Raw genomic sequence first — 19,745 nt, forward strand, 5'->3', positions numbered from 1 at the left:
GAGTCCTACACCATTCCCATTGATAGCATAATAAAGAAGACCTTGAGTCTTTAATAAAACCATAGAAGAAAAATCTTAGGCAAATATTATCTCAAATCTCTCTTTTTTAGCTCTATTTCCTCTTCCGCCTCACAACGTGATGAGGCAGAGGACTCGATACAGTGCACATGGGAGTCGGATGTCCTGCTTCTAATTCCACATTTCCTAGTTACCAGCTCTGAGACTCCCGGCAAGTAAGTGTTCTGGACGTCTTTCATTAGTTTACAAATAGTAGTACGGCTGCTTCTTAGAGTACTCATAGTTTTTTGAATAACAAATGAAGAATTATGTCAGAGAACAATACAAAATGTTTGAAATTCAGGCTAATTTTGAAAATCTAAGACAGGTTATTGCACATATACTTCACACTGCTGTAGCAGCTGAGAAAGGAATAATACAGTTGCCCATTTAAAATATCAATAAATTATAACTAGTCAAGAAATAAAATCATAGAGGTAACGTATTTTGCCAAAAAATCAGAAAGGAAGTTAAAAGCATAGTTTCCAGAGTTAGATTCCAGACCTATCATTTGCAAACCGTGTGACCTTGGACAGGTTACATATCAAATCTTAGGGTGGAGATATACATATAAATATAAAACAATATTTGAAATCTAAATAGTGTTCATACCTACATTGTATGACTATTTTGATTATTAATAAAAATACAAATCTTTTGAACACAATACTTGACACATAGCCGATGATCAATAAAGGTTATTATTGTTATTAATCTTTCCTCAAAACCCAATGTACAGCAATCAGTGATTTATTGGTGCTTATCCAATTTGCTATTGTATGGGGTATTATTGCATTTATTCCTCTCAACAGCTAACAGTGTCCTTAGCAAACAAGAGGATCTCAATAAGTATTTGTTTAATGATTAAACAATTTTCAACAGCACAAGTAATGTTTAACCTAGTTTTACTCTCACTAGTAAGTTTTCAGTTGTTTCCTTTACTATATTTATTTATTTATTTATTTTAAAGATTTTATTTATTTATTCGACAGAGATAGAGACAGCCAGCGAGAGAGGGAACACAAGCAGGGGGAGTGGGAGAGGAAGAAGCAGGCTCATAGTGGAAGAGCCTGATATGGGGCTCGATCCCATAACGCCAGGATCACGCCCTGAGCTGAAGGCAGACGCTTAACCGCTGTGCCACCCAGGCGCCCCAACCTTTTCTATATTTAGAATGCCAGCATATTGAGAGCATAACGCTAGTTGTGTGCCCAGGAGTAAATCATTTTCTCATCAACGTCCTCAATTTACTGAGGTAAATGAATGCAGTGGGTAAATATGTGATTTATTTGGGACATCTCTGCTGAAAAGTCAGTCACAAATCACCGGGCATACCTAAATGTTTGAATTTTGAACATTAAAACCTATTTGTGGAAACCGTTTTCTCTTAAGAACTTTTAAATATAATGTCATTTCCAAATACAATATGATTTCACTCATATATGGAATCTTTAAAAAAACAAAACAAATGAATAAACAAAAAGCAGAATCAGACCTATAAATATAGAGAACAAACTGACGGTTGCCAAAGGGAAGGGTGTGGGGGCTGGGCAAAACGGGTGAAGGGAATGGGAGATACAGACAACAAGTTATGGAGTGGAAAAGTTGCAGGAATGCAAGGCACAACACAGGGGATATAGTCAATGATATTACACTTGCATTGTACGGTCCCAGAGGGTGGCTACACTCCTGGTGAGCACAGCATAAGGTAGAGATGTTGAATCACTACATTGTACACCTGAAAATAATGTAACATTGTCTGTCAACTATACTCAAATAAAAAATCAAAAATAAAATACTTAACTTAGATGCACTTCATTGTTTCATTGTAAGTAAAAAAAAGTCAATTTTTACATATGATCAAATTTTAGTGAAATATCTTTTACCATATTAGGTAACATTACATTGACTTCACCTTTGTTAAATGCAGTAATGGCCTCCCAGTATTGTCCTGAAGAAACTAGCAATTGCACCATTTGTGGTGCAAAAGACAATTCTTGCTAGGCAATTCTGCTTCAGATTATTTTTACTTTAATTGGTATTACAATGTATTTCTTCAGGTATGTACTTCTTCAATGTCAGTGTATTTCATACACTTCCAACACCCTGCACTCCAAAACAGCCCAGTTAGTGTGACCAATTGGAACAGATTTCCTGGCACTCACCTAGTTTTAGACCTGAAGCTCTCACATCCGGAGAAACCTCTCAGCTCTGGGCACACTGGGATCGTCAGTAATCCTCACTGAAAATAAAGAATAGAAATGTACTTAGAAGTGATTCTCAACTGGGGCAGTTTTGCCTCTCCCAAACCCTTCACACCCAGTGGACACTTGATAATGTCTAGAGACATTTCTGGTTGCCACGACTTTTGGGGAGGGGGTTGCTCCTGGCATCTGTGAGCCAGAGCCAGAGATGCCACTAAACGTCCTCCAGTGCACGGTACAGGCATTCACAGCAAAGCATCGTCTGGTCTAAAACGTCAGTGTCACTTTTGAGAACGCTTGGCGTGAATCCTTAAAACGCTTTGATGCCCTAGAATGTTTGTGTTTCCTTGATCAAAGTTTATCTCCATCCAGTTTGTCTCTTTTAAACATTTCAGTTTCAAGTTGGGAGTACTTCCTTGGAAAGAAAAAAAAATCTTTTGCTTTTTGGCGTCACCACAAATAAAATCAGCCTTCATTGCCTTAGGAATGAAACATCGGGGGTTTTTTCGTTTTGTTTTGTTTTGCTTTGTTTTTACCCCAGCTTTGTTCCAGCATCCCCTTTAGCCCCATAAAATACTTTTAGGAAATTGATATTTTAAAGTCTTGCAGTCAGGCTAGCACTCCTTGTAAATCACCTCCCTTCATTCTGGTAAAGATGTCATGAGTACTCTCTCCCTTATTCCCAAACCTGGGCATTTCACCGTTCCTGGGATTTGTCATTCATTCAGAAGTTTACACCCCCACATTTGAAATTCATTGTTCTATATGCTTTCTGATTTCCCCTGCTCCTTTGGCTCTATATTTCCAGGCTGAGTGTTGTAGATATGGTGGTGCTCTGCCCAGATCCTTCTTCAGGATAGAAGCATCCATTCCCTATCTCCCAGCAGTACAGGCTGCCAACAGCTCACAGCTCTTTCTCACTGGGCATTGTCTCAACCACAGGTGATGCTTGGCTTGCTCGGAGGTGCAAGGACCCAGACACTGTGAATCAATGTGGGACAGTTCCAAAGGGCCAGTCCAGCTTCAGAGCCCCATGTGGGTTCTTTGGAGGTCTCTGTTGCTACTTAATTATCAGTCAGCTTCTCTCTCTGCTCACTTCTGCCTCCGTTCGCTTTCCTGCAGGTGTTCTCTCGAGCGTATTCCCCAGGAAACCTTCTGCATGCCGCTCTCCACCACAGAGTCTCTTTCCAAAGAACTGATTCTAAGTTGGCGTGGGGTGCAGCCCCAGATCCTCCCTTTTCTCAGGCCTGCTTGGCTGAATTCTAACTTTGCAGGTCTTGCCCCCTTGCCCCGTTGTCAAGACCATGTTCCAACTTGCATCTCCGCAGTACGTAGTCATGGTGAAAAGAGTAAGACAAACTGCCTGAAAGTCTTAAATAAAATTGGGTCTATCTTACTATGAAATCTACTAAATCACTGAACACCAAAAGTTTAGGATATCAGTCACATAGAACTGCGTTTGTATTCATCCAAAACAGCAACTCCAACAAAACCCAGAATGTAGTGTCACATCCATCTCTGTTAGCACGTCTGTCAAGCTAGATTGCCATGCGGTGCTCTTAAAGCTAGCAGGAAGCATCAGCAATACAAGAAAATGCTTAGTGCTATCCAGACGTGGCTCCTCTTGTATAATTAAATTCTATTTCTTTTACAAACGAACAATGAATAATATTCCAGTTGACAGAAGTCCTATGATATTAGCAGTGTGTTTTATTTACGATGACTTTAAACAAATGCATTTAATATTCTTGTAAGTGGTTAATCCTTAGCGTTATTACAGTGCCAGTGCCCCCTTCCCTGCCTCCATGTTTTCCCACTTTTTAAACCACTCATCCCAACACCTACCACCCTCTGTCATGAATCACAAGGCCCTTCCTGACTTTCAATCTCCTGACTCTTGGAGCACAAACCTGATTCCTGCCAGGCATATATGAATAGTTCTGTCCTCCCATCAATCATTTGAAACACTAGATGACTAGGCAGGAGAACTAAGTTCTTGCTTTTTTTCTTCTCTTATTTTAAGGTGTCAAAAGTGGAATTAATGGGCCAAAGAAAGGCGCTATTAAAAGAAAAAAGTAGACGTAGGAAATGAAGTTCACGATCCAGAGACCAGGAATTTATTCTCGGTGGACCTGGTAAAGGTATATTGCCTAAAAGGACCCAAATGCAGGTGAGAAAAGAGACTTCCGAAAACCAATACTAAGAAGTACACATGAATGTCACGTGCCCATTTCCCCTCTGGAAAAGTAGTTTTCCATGAGGGTCATAGCAGAGGGACCATATATCCCACTCCAAACAGAGCAGCTTGTACGTATATGATCTAATTCATTAAAGAACTCCTCCAAATGTGCTCTGAACGGGGTACTATGGTCCACGTTGAACCCTGTATTAAAATTATACCATTGGGATTTTAATGAAGGTGGTTCATTTTCATGGAGGTGACTGAATGCCAACACAGATAAGGGTCATGGAAAGGAAAAAAAAAAAAAGTAATTTCTGACCATTTTGGCCAGGCTGGAGCGGAGCAAGGGGAAAGCAAGGCCAGGGGCTTTTCTGAAGTTTCTGTAGGAAAGGCTAGGCAGGGCAGGGTAAACAGTTTAGGATTGGCTAGTTTGAATAATTCTGTGGGCTCTAGGGTACAGGGGCTATTCTTAGTAGTCTGGTACGTGGCCCTGGTGTGATTTAGGGCAGGGGAAATACTGGCTTGGTGTGTGAGAGTTAGATAAGAAGGTAGATGGGGCATGGCTTTGATTGGCCAGTCTGCACATCAAAGGTATGTTCCAGGCAAGCTGTGCACCTCTCCCAGCAATTAGCTAGCCGTGGGAATGGTAGTCTCTCCCCAGGTCTGTACGACCCAACGAGAGATGTCAAAACATCATAAGACATATAGAAAATTGAACAAAATATAATTAACAACCTTCCAAAGAACCATTTCTTTCCTGTGATTTTTAAGCACAGCACCTCCCTTGAAATATAACACTGGACAATAGAACACTGACTGTTCTCCTTGGTATTGAAAGGAACATCCTCTTTCTCTAACGGAATTTGGGAAGAAGGTGGCTCCTGGTTAAAAATATAAAGTTCCTCCAAGCCCTAGATTCAGAGCTTTAGCTGGCCCTCTTCTATCTATGGGAAAGAATGAAAAAGTACTGTGTGTTTCCATTTTATAGGTGTTTCTGATTCTCTGCAGAACAAGGTAAGCTTAATGTCTTTGTCTACATGTGAGTGTGTCTGTGTGTGATTCAACTACTCACTGGGAAGTGGGAGACCCAGGCTATTCACACCGATGGTGCAGTTTTCAAAGGAGAATGCGTTGCTAAAACCCAGAAAGAGGGGGTGCCTGGGTGGCTCGGTGGGTTGGGCATCTGCCTTCAGCTCGGGTCATGATCCCAGGTCCTGGGATCGAGTCCCATGTCGGACTCCTTGCTCAGCAGGGAGTCTGCTTCTCCCTCTCCCCTGCTCTTACTCTTTCTCACTATCTCTCTCTCTCAAATAAATGAATAAAATATTTTTAAAAATGAATAAAACCCAGAAAGAACTGTCCAGAAGAGGGATCCCTTTGAGTTTTTGGCTTTGTTTTGTTTTGTTTTGGGGACTCAATGAAACTCAGTATGGGGAGAAGCATGACTAGGAAGAAAGACACGGGGCAAGGACCAAATACTGAGGGTAATATGTAGAACTTCCTATGAAATCAGAGAACACAGGGATGTTGAAGACTTCACAATTACTTCATTCAACAAGTGTATATTCGGTTCCATAATACACTAGGAACTGATCCAGTTACTGGGGAATATAAAATGAGTGAGACCAAGACCCTGGTCTCTATTTCTTCATGTGTACATTGTGTTGGGGGAGATAGATATGTTCTGTATCTGTCCATACATTATGTATCATTGGTTTTATTTTAAACGTGCATTTATTTCATTCTAGTAATTTCTTGAACATATTTGGGTTTTTAGCTTGTTCGCTTGTTCTACAGATCATGTCGGCTGTGGGATGGATCACTGCCAGTAGGGATAAGGAGAAGTAGAAGACCAAGAGAAGTTCTATGACAGTAATCCACCTGAAAGATGATGGTGGCATGAATTAGGTTGTTGTGAGGAAGTGTGGTGAGCAGTGGGTATAGAGAGAATATCACTGGAAGTTGGAACTTGCAGGCTTTATGCTCTAAGGATTCACTGAATTTTAAAACACTAGGCAGGTCTTTGAAGAAAAAAGAAAAGATAGCAGTAAAGGGAAGTGTAGCTTTCGCTCACTCTCAATCCTCTGCTCTACTCTGGGCAGAAAATACAGGATTCTATCAATGTCACAGTTCTATTAATGCTGAAAAGTCCTGGCAGTGACATGCATCCCAGCTGATAGAGAGCCAGCATGATGCTGAAAAGCAACTGCAGAGTGGGTGAATCTGGGCGGTCTCAGGACGAACCCTCCTCTCCCCCAACAGACAGTAAAGTGAGGTGACTTTGGAAATGTGAATATGATAGGGAGACTGGCTTCCCAGACCAAACCTGTACAAATTACCCAGGAAAAGAAAGTAGACTCCAGTTCTCAGAAGGGGCTCAGACTCTGCCTGTTTACTTGCATTCTCCTGTGTCTTTGTACACTGTCTGATACACTGATGAGAATACTTTCGGCACCTTTTACAGGAGGCCAGGTGAAGTAAAGAGCTGTCCTATGATAGGAGAGCGTGTAGCAGAGCTCATTAAAACACAAACTTACTAACTCAGTTGCCCATTTCTTGAAAACTGAAGAGCGATACAGCAAGAAAGACCGAAGCACATCTTGGTACTTAGAGCGAAGATAACATTATAGTGAAAAACAGAGTTCCTGTCACAAGAATTAAGGGACATTTTCTCACAACTGGCTTTTTTCCCCACATAGCTTGATCTTCAACTCTGTATTATATGACAAGGTAACATTTTTATGAACAAGTTAAGTGTCTGTGATCAGCCTTTCTATGAAATTAGTTTTGTCCCAGATGCCTGTTATTCCAGTTGTTAAATTACTTCACGTCATGCTCCAAGGCTTATATAGGATACAACAATCAAACGGGAGCAACACTTTGCATAGCATTAAATGCCAAATATTCTCTGCCACTCCAGTAACTGAACGACAGCCAAAAAAAAAATATGTGTTTGCTAAGGTTCCTTGCTGTCCTGATTGCCAAGGGAGCCCAGCTTGGGAGATATTGGCTTGCCAAGTGTCAGAACTGTGTTAATATTGTTATTATTCTCTGTGAGTGAAGTATATAATGCCATCACCTCCAAAGGTATTATGGATAGTGAGGATTGCCATTACAATCTGTATAATTATTGCAGCACCAATAACTGAGTCCCCTTCATCAAATATTTATGTAACTATGCCAACTCTTTCAGCAATGCTGATTCTAAAGGTGTTTGGTGGACTGTTTCCTAGGATCTTTGCTATCCAGCTGAATATTTCATTCAAATGTGGGTTTCCTAGGCGCTCAAGAGTGAAGAGGGCACTCAGTAAGATTTTACTCACAGATCGATGAGAATAATCCAGAGGGTGTTCACCTGGATGAGAAAACCTCTTTGCTGCTTTCATCAGCTACTTTTTACTTTCTATAATCAGGTGGGAGAGCTCCTCCCCTGATCTGTATCCAGGTACATATCAGAATAAAAAGATATGACTTTCTAGTACAAGGAAAGGGAAAACATGCAAAAACACATGGTTGTATGGATAGGCCAGATGGAAATCTCTCTCTATGATAATACAGACATCACAGGAAAATACACTTGGAAACTTGGAACTCAATCTCTTTGCCAACTTGGACCTTGGAAATTGTACCTTGACTCGAGCTATGACGTCATAAATAGCTTCTTGGTCTATCCTAGATTTGTTGCTCTGGGGATTCTGGATAGATCAAAAAGGAAGGTAAAGCCTTGTCAGGAGAGTGTACATATGGGGTGAGAAGGAGTATGATGCCATGCGTGTTTGAGTGGGGGTATAACAGAAACGAGAGAAGAGGAATCAAACTAGGAAACAATTTCCAATTTCTGCAGGATCTGTAGAAGAACCATATTACCACCCTAAAGCATAAAGTGAGGGTCTGATGCAAATCTCTCTTTAGGAGAGTAATGCTTAAAGACCTACAAGTATTTACTTAAGAAAGGGCAATAGGGTTATGTGCATTCTTAGCGTTAAATTAAAACAGTGTCTGGTGTGGTATTAAAAAGCCCCCACCACAATTGTACCATTGAAGGCGATGGGCCATTAGCCTTCATTAGCAAATCGGGGCCTGGGCTCACCCTGTTTTCTGTCTGATTATAAAGACTGTGATACAGTCCATGCCACTTAATCTGGACCCAGGTAATAAGCACATCTTAATTAAGATGCCCCGCTGGGAACCAATTTAATGCAATATATATAATAGGATTTCAATTCTGCCTTAGCATCTTTGTGCTAGATAATAGGGGTGGCTGGAGAAGCTTTATGTCACTAATTTCACAAACTGAATACAATCTCAGTATCTCAGCATGAGTATTTTGAAAGCTCAGAGGAGAAAAAAATGAAATAACATCAACTATTTTAGAATAGTGTAAAGAGAACAGCTTTTAAACTCCTTTTCATCAGTGTCTCATTTTTAGAAGCTATGTTTAAATGCATTGATGATACCATCAATTGATTTCTTCTTTCTTTGTGTAGGGGCTTTGTAGGATGTTCAATACTTCTTGAATTAAAAATAAAAAAGTGTTTTCCCCCGAATTCCTTCTTTGATAATTTTAAGGAGAAATACGTTTTACCCTAGTGTCCTGCATTTGAAGAACAACAAAGTAGATGACGAAGAAGACTTTAATAACATTAGAGTACTGGGTATTTATTTTTAATGCTTTATGTTTTGATTTTTATGACAACCAAATTGTTCTGTTTGACCAAAACTCAGAAAACCATCTGCTTATCCATCCATCCATCCATCCATCCATCCATCCATCCATCTGTTCATCCATCTATTTATTCCATTTACCCACCCATTCATTTATCTCTTATCCACTAATTTGTTTATTTAATCATTCATTCCATAATCTTTATCGAGCATCTATGAAATCCTAACCCCTTTAATAAATGGTAGATATTAACGTGTGAATAAGTGAACATCTCAGGAGGCCGCCTCCTCTCGGCTGAGAGCACTGCAAGAGCAAACTAGACCACCAATAGCTACAGATGGGACGAAAATTAGGATGTAGGGTACGAGAGGAGTTGACACATGATCCAAGGTGTGGACTTGGATGACTAATTATAGTAAGTGCTGGGGACGTAGCTTGAATCACTAAGAAGAGACTAGAAAGTTATTGCAATTTAGAATTTTACATAAAAGCTTTCTGCAGCTCTCTACCCCCCAGGTCACTTTTAGTCCATGGTGATGTAATTTATTTTCCAAGGTATAGAATTTTATCTCTAAAATAAAATATTTCCAACATCCTAATTATCTATCTATCCACTTACCCACCTAACACTTTCTTCCACATCTTAAGTTTTCTGCCCTGCTTTTTGCTCTTACCCCATCAATCCCCCACTTATTTCCTAAGCATTTTATCACCTTATCTGTTTTTGGTGGGGAGGGGAGGGTGGAGAGTGACGACAGGGATCTTTTAGGTAACTCACTGAACTGTGATCCCCACAAGAGTGAAGGGCTGGTGTACAAACTGAGAAAGCTAACTCCCCAGGGGTTTACATACTGATGAGATTAAGGCATAAAAGATAGGGGCCTTGAATATGTAACCTCTGTTCATTTCATTTTGTTTGGCAGAGATTTCAAGGAAGCTCATAGCAGTGGACTGTAACAAATGGAAACCTTGATTTCAATTGCATCACATTCTTGGGACTCATGGTAGGCGAGTTAAATGGCTATGCTTAATTTAATTAACTATTTCACAATCAATTGCTTGAATCTTGCTGTCTAACAACACTTAACGGTGTATCTATCAACAGTTATATTTTTTATTTTTTAAAATTTTTTTTATTCATTTATTTTTAAATGTTTTATTTATTTATTTGACAGAGAGAGAGACAGGCAGTGAGAGAGGGAACATAAGCAGGGGGAGTGGGTGAGGAAGAAGCAGGCTCCCAGCAGAGGAGCCTGATGCGGGGCTGGATCCCAGAACACCGGGATCACACCCTGAGCCGAAGGCAGATGCTTAACGACTGAGCCACGCAGGCGCCCCAACAGTTACATTTTTTGAACAATTATATCTTTTAAAGAGAGCCACTGCATTTTGATTCCTTACCTCAAACTCTGAAATTCCATAGGTTTCCTTAGGCCAGTTAGCAAACAGCTATGTAATAAATAGAAATAACTTGTGTTCTTACTTTACTAATGCAAATTATATGTTATAAACCAACTGATTGATGAGAAGTGATATTTTTGCAAACAATTGTGGAAGAAAGGTATTAGTTTGCCAGAATAAAATTTCTTTCAAACTCATTTCTACTACCTTAGGGAGTTAAAAATACGACTAATAATCATACATATTTATATAATATTTAAAACCTTGGAAATCACTAAGTTCATACTTTATTTGTTCATCCCAATGATCCATCTCTGAGGGCCGGACTGTTACTTTCTATGCTTACATTAATAACTTTATACTCAGAAACGTTGGCATCAAGCGAATCACTGAAACAGTTCAAACATGAACACGAGACACTTTAAACGTGGGCTTCCCCCCTGCCCCGCCAGTTCGTGGACTTCAGGTGTCGCGAGTGTCAGAGAAAATCTTGTACATTTGGACATGCATTTGTGAAATTTTAACAAATGATACTTCAATCTCTTCATCTATAGACGTTCTCTAAAACCTGTCCAAATGACAGATAACAAAAACTAAGACGCAACCGTGTTAATATCCCTAAAGCACTTGTGAATATTCAGTATAGCATTTGGAGAGCTCTTCTGTATGTGATTACAGCCGTCCTGCAGAAGACCTGTTGTTAGAGTCGCCCCTAACTAACTAAGGGTTGGAGAGGTTAAGTGACTTGCCCAGGGTGATGGAGTCTCCGAGCTGGTGTCCAGCCCCGGTCAGGGAAACTCTAATGTACGTACGACTCTCGCTCTTGCTCCTGTCCACAAAGCCCTGGTTTTATTGCCTCATGGATGCCATCTCAGAATTCTAAATTTCACCCTAAATCTGAAAGTCATGTACCTTTGCCTCCTGACATTGGCTGGGAGATTGCTGTTCCATCACTCTCTGCATGGACACATGAAAGCCTGGTCTGGACACCTGAAATTCTCAGCAAACCTCGGTTCATGTTATACCCTTCACGCTTTAGTTTGTTGAACTCTTTCCAAGTTGTTCTTCTGTCTTTCTAAGTGGTTGCTAGTAGTGTGGGACACTGGCAACAGGAATAACAATAAGATACCTTTCTAATTAGCTCGAGGATTACATGGAATAATCGGAAGGAATGAGGAGTCTCTAGAAGCCTGTGGAACTTCTAGAAACTAAAAATCAATCACATTCTCTTTCTCTCCCTTAACCTCCCCAAATCTCTGATCTATCCTTCTTTCTGCTTTCTCTAATTCTGACTTCCAAAGGGGCTCTTTGCGTGATTTTCCTTCATCAGTTGACCACCATCATCAGAGTGATTCAGGAACAGTTTTCTTTTAAGTCAGATTAGTAACAGTGTATGCCTCTATATCTCGGTTCTCTACTCCACTGACCTATGTATCCATCCCTCCACCATGTCCATAGTCTTGACTAACGTCGCTGTATAATAATCCTTGAAATTGGGTAGACTGATTTCCTTGTACTGCATTCTTTTCAAAACTGCATTTGCTGTTATAGGTCCTGTGCCTTTATATATAAATTTTAGAATAATCTTGTGTATATCCATGAAAAAATTGCTGGAATTCTGACATGAATTGTGTTAACCCTATATATCCGTTTGGGGAGAATTGACATCTTCACTAAGTGTGTCTTCCAAATGATGAATACTCTATGTCCCTTATATCTTATTTTACATATTCTTTGATTTTTTTCGTTAACATTGTGTAGTTTTCAGCTCCCCAAAATGGTGAAATAAATTAATAGATGACCATGTTTCCCAAGGAGCAAACCTCACTTTGTCAGAAAAAGAAAATAATAAAAGGAATGTCTTACCTTAGCTCTGTCTATATTTTAGTCTTTAGTCCCATCAGCTCTGATCAAGGTAGATAGAGCTCAAAGAGGATCAGGCAGTCGTGAGGGCGTCTTACAATCGTTCCTACAGTACACGTTCTGTACTGCCGACCACTTCCAAGCAGAATGAGTGGGGTCAGCCCTCCACCTCCCCCCACAAGATTGTTTACGAGCTGTCTCAGTTCATTAAATTCCAATAAATTGGCAGGGGGAGGAGAAGAGCTAGATCCCCGAATCTCACATGTATTAATTTTTTTAGAATAGCAAGTGAGATCATTGTCTCTGATGATACTTTGTATGTTTTGGAGATCTTGGCTTTCTGTTCTGAAGATCACAGACTATGACATTTCTGTGGAGCCATAAAATTGTATAGATTTTCTAGGAACTTGTGCTCACTGAATCAATCTTGCCATTTCAAAATATTCTACAAAAGCAGCCTTAATAACCATTCTAAGTGAGAAAGAGGGAGCTATTCAGACCACGTATTAGTCGGCTTATCAGGGAAAGCAAGTTTATAGCAAGGCATAAACAATGGATAACGCAGCTGCTGACACACTCTTTCGGACCTCAAACAGCTAGATTATTCGCTTCGTTGTGTGTTACTCGTCAATGCTTGGTTAAACAGACCAAATAACTGCTCAAGTCTCCGGCCTTCTGGGGACAGTAGAATCCCTTCTGTTCTCCAGTGGCCATTGCTAACCATCTCTGATGAATGCCTATTTCCTCTCCCAAGTGTTTACTTGGTAACTAAAGTTCCATTCAAGTTCGTATACTGTCCTGTTGGGGGTGACTTGTGGGCTTGCTCAAGAGGCCCATTCCTGGGAGGAGGGAGTTGGAAACAATCAAGGGAACGTACTAATAGAATGAATACAGTTAACAGATGTACATCAGCACTGTTGACTCAAAATAAATGGACAGAGACCCTAAGCTCCCAGGTTGAGGAAAAGAGAAAAAACAGCTTTACCATGCACCAGAGACAAAGGCCAGGGCAGGAGGCTCCTTCCTGCAAGTCAAATGAAGATACACTGGACCCAATATATCTAATTAGCACCCTGTGTCCAATTCTTGGACGGAGCTTGCTTGGACATACGACCTGTCAGCGTGCTGATATGGAAAACTCCACAGAAAGTGCAGAATAATCTAAGATTTTGGTTTGGGGAGATTGAGATTCCTCAGTATGTTGGAGAGGTATGTTGGACAGACTTTACCACTTGCGGACATCGCTAGCAGAGAAACAAATACATTTTTAAAATTCCAATATTTGACTAAATAGAGGTAGATAATGTTACCACCACCTTAAAATTATATACTACTATACTGACCAATTCTTTTTTATTACAGATTAGAAAACTGATGGTCAAAGAATTGGGTGGTTTATTTAAAATCTATTAGTGTAGATTGTTCAAAACTGTGCCGGAGTTTTATTGATTTTCTTCCCAGTGCTTTTCCCTTTACACACATCATCTAAAAATTAAAAAGAAAATGTAAACAAAGAAACAACGAACTTTCAATTTGGAAAAAAATTACAATAGGGATTTTATGGACAATAATCTAAACATGTTCAATTGATGGTCTATTGAAAAATTTAATCTTTCAAAACTCAAAACACTGTAATTTTTTTATTACATTTCCCATTGTGTCTATGTTCAGTTGTCTCAAAATTGAACACAGAAAAAAGAATTCTCATTTTTGTGCCTCTTTTTTTTTAACTCCCCCTGTAACAATAAGATACTGATATTTTCATGATTTTTTAAAAAAATGGTTGGAATGGGCTATATCTTTTTTTTTTCTTTTTACAGGCAACTTGAGACTCAAAATTTCTTTATCACATCACTAGTTCAGGAAAAAGGCAAAATGAGACACCGTGATGGCTGAGCCAATCAGCAAAACGTTAGCCACAATTGACGGGTGGAGTGGAGGGAGGGGGAGAGAGTTTGAAGTTTGAAAGTAAGAGTCTATGGTTTTTATGAGGGATACTGTCCAAAGTCAGCTTGAATAAAGAGTGCCTTTTTTTTTTTTTTTTTGGTTTTATCTTGGAATCATTTCATATTGCTTTTTGATTCCAGGAGATACTAGAATATTCATGTATTGAAAAGTAATTCAAAGTTTCCACTAATAAGAAACTTACGGATCATACAGAATTGAATGAAAAGGAAGGGAAGACTATCCTGAGGGGCACAGAAATGTTTCTTGTCTGGCCCCAAACTATCTTTCTGTCTTCATCTTCTACACGCCACACTTCAGTTTTGACTATTTTTATAGGTATCCGCATTTCTTCTCAAATGGTGTTTTATCCAGTTGCTTGTAGATCCTTTCTTGAAATGTGTATCAGAACTTTCCTCTGCATCACTTTTTTTTTTAAAGATTTTATTTATTTATTTGACAGAGAGAGAGAGACAGCCAGCGAGAGAGGGAACACAAGCAGGGGGAGTGGGAGAGGAAGAAGCAGGCTCATAGCAGAGGAGCCTGATGTGGGGCTTGATCCCAGAATGCCAGGATCACGCCCTGAGCCGAAGGCAGACGCTTAACCGCTGTGCCACCCAGGCACCCCTCTGCATCACTTTCTTGATAATTTCCTTCATGATGAAATTGCTCCCTCTTAACTTCTAAAACTCTGCAATGCTTTTTGTATATTCTCTTTGTTCTAGAAAGCTTTCCTGACTGTACCTACTTCTTCTTTTGGAAAGTTTGTCATGAAAAGTTCTCATCTTTTCTCCTAACCTTCATTTTCTCTACATACAGAAGTATCATCTAATCTCTACTTTTTAATTTTTATAGATTTCACTTTCAAAATACTTGCCATTTGCATATTATATGTTGGCATTTGAACTCCCCTTCTTATGCCAGATTTTGGCTTTTGCTCATCAGCTGAGTAATTGACATTTCAGTGTCCAACACAGTATTTCTACCTGCTATCATCAGCCATATCAGCAGCATGCCAGTTTGTGCAACTACTCGAATATTATTGAATTTGCCTGATATGCAAAAACAGTGGACAACAGAAGAAAGTACCTATAGGAGTGATATGTGGAGACTTACTAAAGTGTAATGAAATTAAAACCAAGATGGAAAATATTAAAATGCCTAACAAAAACAATACATGCCCAGGGTTAGTTGGACATTCATTGAGTTTAAGCCAGTTATCAATGTTTGATTTTGAAACAAAAGAACAAAATTAAGGAAATTATAAGAAAAGCTAGTGTTATTAAAAATCGTATCTAAAATGAAAGGTAAAATCAGCGATATAATATCATGTTTTAGTTCTCGAAATAAAATTGCCACAATAATTTATAATTCTAATATTTACAATTTGCATTTTTTCAATTTGGGTTGCATTTTAATAAAAGCATGATTTATAAGATGGGCAACTTATTACATTACTTCGCAGGACTGATGGACATCATGGCAGCTCCTCCTTGTCAGGATTTTTTCTCCTTCTCCTCCTCCTCCTCTTCTTCTTCCTCCTCCTTTTCCCCCTTCCCTCCCTCTCCTCCTCCTCCTCCTTCTTCTCTCTCTCTTTCTCTCTCTCTTTGGTGAAAATTAAATCTCTGAGAATAAGGTATTTTCTTAATTATCACAGAAAGAAAACATAGTCAAATATGAATTAAAATTTAGGATCCAGGAGTTTTCTTATCATTTCCCCCTCTTTTTTTCTCTATTCTATCTTGTATGAATATAATTAATAATTGTATTGTTTTATATACATATATGTATATATATTTATATGTATATTTATATATAACCATATATAAAATGAACACCTTGGCATAAGATACCAACCAAAGAAATATTAGTCATGTATGAAAAATAGTTAAAAGACAATTAAATGATATATAGTCATCTCTGATTTTAAACACAGAGAATTTGCTTTCCCCATTTCGCAGTTATTTTCCTCATACTGAAAACTTTCCCTTCCTTTACCCCAAATATCTAAAATATCGTTAAATCAAACTCACAGAGTTCTGGTCTCTCTCCTTTCACTTTCCGGCTTACCATTTTATTATGTGGATTACTTGAGTAATGTATTTCTACATTCTTGCCCCCATGCATGCATCAATATCTGAATTCCATTAAATCAAAAAGATTAAGGTAGTTGATACATGATGAAAGTATCATTCTTCCTTAGACATGAGGGAGGGAGATATTTCAAATATTTGTAACTTATCTTTAAAACCCTTCCACAAATATTTGGGCTATGACTGAGCACCCATGAGAAAGGACAACACGAATAACTGCCTCGTTTTTCCAAGCAAGAGAAATGATCAATTTAGAATATATTAGTAAAATGATTTGGGACAATAAATGTTTGTCTTAAAGTCCTCATTGCATCTTGGACAATTCTCTCCAGCACCTAGAAGAAGTTGTGGTGGAACCGAAGGCAGAGGGTAAGAAACACAGTAATTTTTAAGCATCTCCCCAGAGAGAAGCAGATGAAAGCAGCGGTGTTTTATCTTCTCACAAGACTGAGTTGAATCCCAGCAAGATGTGGCATGTTTAACAGGTATTTAGTCTCCTTAAACATTATACCCTTCTTCTTTAACATGTGGATAAAATACCAATCTTGTACTGTGAGTTAGGAGAATAAAAGGTTTTAGAAGCACAGCACCCGGCATAGACTGGATTTTCAGTAACTCTTATCCTTTATCTGGATCTTTAATTCCCGATGAAGCTTGTGGTTTCTACTCTCAACATTTCTCAACAAAGTGTCTTTGGGTGAAAAAAAAAAACCCAATATATATTTTACATAGCTAATGTATCAACTAGTAATTATAGTACATGCCAGTGTGCAGACTGATGCATAATCCACTTCAGAAAATTTTTGTATACGAAGTTTTGGGTGGCAGGCAGAATACTGTCAAGGGAATGAAGATGAATGGGAGCCAGGAACAGAACTACAGTAGCTAACGGAGGACACTAGGAGTGGACGGGGAGTTTTCTCAACAAGGGAGATCATGTTGAGAAAGGAAGTCATTCATCAGTAAGGCCTAGGTGTGAAGAAAAGGTACAACTGTGCTTCTGGGGTATTAGTTGTTGCTGTTGTTTGTTTTGTTGTTTCCCCTGAGCATCTAATGTGGTAAACAAACTTACAGATGTCGGTATAGCTCCTCAACTTACTGAGTGGGAGACAGGGCTTAGGTAAAATCTGCCTTATCAGTTAGAGTTCAACAGTTTGGAGGGTTGCTAAGTTACTATGCTCTGGTGTTTATTACCATGTTTTTGGAAATAAAATGGATTGAAAGCTCTCATTTTTTATTCTGGTGAAGTAACCCTATAGTTTGCTATAACTAAGGTCAGACAGAAATGAAATGTCATCATTATTCTTCTTCCTGCCTTCCAACCCCCTGCATCAATAGTCAAGCTTCTCTCTCAACCAGCCACCAGAGTTAGAAACATGAAGTCTCATCAACCCTTGCTCCCCCTCACCGACCCACATCCAATCAGGCATTCCTTAATCTCGCCTGACCTTTCCATCCCAATGCCACTGCCTCAGTGTGTAAATTTCATCCTTGATGTTTTCAATGGTCTTTTTCTTGGGATGGCCATTTTCAGGTTCTGTCCCTCCAATACCTCCACCAGTGTGAAGAGCTATCTCTCTGAAACCGAAACCACCCCTGGAACTCTTTTGCTTGAGCCTCTAAGGCAATACGCAATGTAAAAGTCTTAGCTATGTCACGTGACTACCTTCCCAGAATCATATAAGGTCACTTACTCTTTTTGTAGCCTATTCCCAGCCATGAAGAATTGTCCGTCTATCTTCTTCCCTCCATGATTCCTCAGGCTTCTCCATCTGCGCACATGCTGTCTCCTCCACCTGGAATTTCCCATGTGTAAGTCTGTTTGGAAAATATATACATTTTTTAAGTGTATTTATTTATTTTTAGTAATCTCCACACCCAATGTGGGGCTTGAACTCATGACCCCAAGATCAAGAATTGCATGTTCTTCCTAATGAGCCAGCCAGGCAGCCCAACATACCCATTTTTTTTTAATGTTCGCTTGATATCTTACTTTTTTGTGAATCCTTGAATGTCCTCAGTTGCCACCACCACGAACAACCTCCCACCCTCACTAAATAAAGACAGAATCCCACCCTCCTTCAGGCCACACAGCATAGTGATGAGGTACCCTGACTCTGTACGCAGACAGGCTTGGTTCCTGATTGAGCAACCTCCTCTCCACGTTATTTCAGGCACACAAGTCAATCTCTCTAACCCCAGTTCACCCTCAGGAAAATAAGGATGATCAAAGTAAACCCGGCACATCATGCTGCTGTGAGCATCCAATGAGATTAATTCTGTAAATATTTAATTCAAGGTGTGGCACAGGTGATGTGCTTAGTAAATGATTGTTCTTTTTATTATGATTACCGAACAACATAGATTACTGCCATAAATGCTGATGAGCGCCATATAAGAATGACTTGTTTCCATGCTATTTCTTTCCATGAGACTTCAAGTTCCTCTAGGGAAGGAACCACACTTTCTTCATTTCTTTATTCCTGGACCCTGGCCTCAGCCCGGGTCTAGAATACAATGCTTTTTGAATGCATGAATAAATTTTTTTCTAAAATGAGACCTTTCTTTTTTCTTATGATAGTCTCATTTATTGACATTCACATCCCTTGTGAGAAGTATTTTAGGAAAACACAACTGTGCTGTACTTCAAAAAGACATTTCTTGGATGCCACATTTAAGTGAGAATACCTCAGGAAGCAGTTTCCACACAGCACGTTGTTAGATTAAACGGGGATGCCCTTGGATGGAAAGCCCAAGCAGAAGCCAGTTTATTGCCTGCTGATCTCTGTAAGGCATACTGTCCTAACCACTACCCACAGGTGTCTCCAAATACAATAAAACCCAATTACCTTGACAACATCTACTAGCAAAAGGAGAATGACTAGTAACTAACTTTTTTTTTTAATCAAATGGAAAAGACCCCTCGCTATCTAGAAGTGAATCAATGTTACCCAACAGGTTTTTAAAGGAAATAAAACTGAGATGAAGAGCACTAGATAACCTAATTCACACTAGAAATACTTCTTTGTTGTTTTCTTTATGGGAGTTAATAAAATTAAATTATTACACATAAGGGGGTGCCTAGGTGGCTCAGTAGGTTAAGCGTCTGACTCCTGATTTCAGCTCAGGTCATGATCTCAGGGATGTGAGATGGAGCCCACTATCGGGCTTCCCACTCAGCGGGAGTGTGCTTGAGATTCTCTCTCTCCCTCTCCTGCGACGCCTCTCCCCACTTACCCTCTCTATATCTCGTTCTCTCTCAAATTAATAAATAAATCTTTTAAAAAATTATTGCACATAAAAACCAAACAAATGCTCACACACTTTGACTCAGT

The 19,745-nt window shown here is 39.3% G+C and overlaps 1 long non-coding RNA gene across 1 annotated transcript in view; it reads right to left on the minus strand.

Annotated features, from left to right (window-relative positions):
* Positions 1-1,255: 1,255 nt before the first annotated feature.
* The window catches only part of LOC125283333 (uncharacterized), a 46,980-nt gene continuing 28,490 nt past the window's right edge, over positions 1,256-19,745 (minus strand). Inside the window, exons 2-3 of the long non-coding RNA XR_007191100.2 lie at positions 18,105-18,228; positions 1,256-2,299 (exon numbers count right to left, since the gene is read on the minus strand). This is a non-coding gene — a long non-coding RNA (uncharacterized LOC125283333). The remainder of the gene's footprint in view (positions 2,300-18,104; positions 18,229-19,745) is intronic.

Source organism: Ursus arctos, unplaced genomic scaffold (genome assembly GCF_023065955.2).
Source record: "Ursus arctos isolate Adak ecotype North America unplaced genomic scaffold, UrsArc2.0 scaffold_19, whole genome shotgun sequence".
Classification (NCBI taxonomy): Eukaryota; Metazoa; Chordata; class Mammalia; order Carnivora; family Ursidae; genus Ursus; species Ursus arctos.